Here is a 1118-nt window from a genome sequence, read left to right on the forward strand (position 1 = left end):
TGGCGCAGCCGGGCTATGCGGTGTGCACAAGATGCGCGGGGTGCGCGGCGGCGGGCGGCTCGGAGGGGTAGGGTGATGGAGTAAAACAGGGCGAGAATGTAAAAGCCACTTTTCTTTCCTCTCCTTCGATACTGAGAGGGGCCAGGTCCGCTCTCCTCAGGCTGCGGGAGGAATGCTTGGAGGCGGCGGAACAAAACAGGGAACAGCGCGCCTTTGTGCGACCGCCGCCGGCCATGGGAAAGCGCCTCCCGGGCCCCGCTCTGATCGCACTGCGACGCTCCCATCCGCCGGAATAAAATGTTACATATGGGCGAGGGTTTCTTTGACATTGCTTTATTCGGAGGGACCGGCCAGAGCATCCCACCTCACCGAGGCCGGTTCTCTGGAGTGCGGGCCTCCGCAGGTCGGGGCGCGCAGCGCAGCGGGCCCGTCACCGCCCCCGCAGCCGCAGCGGGTGACAGGACTGAAGGGGCCAGTGACACGTGTTGGCTGTCCCCCGGTCACAACATGAGGGTGCGGGGACACGCTCCTGCTCCCACCGCGTCCGGCGCTCTCCCAGTGGCTGCGCTGGCTGCGCTCCCTGGCCCTGCTCGGCCGCTCTGCCTCCCCGCGTCTCTCCGCGCTAGCTCAGGATGCGCTCTTGTCTGGTCTTCTACTGCCTAATCAGTTGAGATGGGGGATTTGCAATAGTAATGATGATGGTGATGAAGAAGGAGGACGACTACTACTACCACTACTACCACTACTACCACTACTACCACTACTACCACTACTACTACTAATCCTTTTTTAATTGTTCCATCCCTCTCCCGGCTGCGTGGACGTGGCTTTCGGGAGGCGGCCAGCAGAGGGATCTGCGCTTTGCGTTTCTCCCCCGGTCGCGGCTGCCGAGGCGGCGACGGCAACATCTGCTGGGCTGGAGGAGACAGGGCGATTGAGCAGACGCACAGATGTAAAAGTGACATCTGCTTGTGACAAAGGAGCGGGAATTAGATTAGGCGGGGAGGCCTTTCTGCGATTAGGAGGAAAAAAAAAAAAGAGAAAGAAAAAAAAAGGAAAGGAAAATACTATCTCTTCAGACTGTGTAAGCAGGGGAAGAGGATATGAAAGGCAGAAAT

Source organism: Myiozetetes cayanensis, unplaced genomic scaffold (genome assembly GCF_022539395.1).
Source record: "Myiozetetes cayanensis isolate MyiCay16 unplaced genomic scaffold, myiCay2020 scf7, whole genome shotgun sequence".
NCBI lineage: Eukaryota > Metazoa > Chordata > Aves > Passeriformes > Tyrannidae > Myiozetetes > Myiozetetes cayanensis.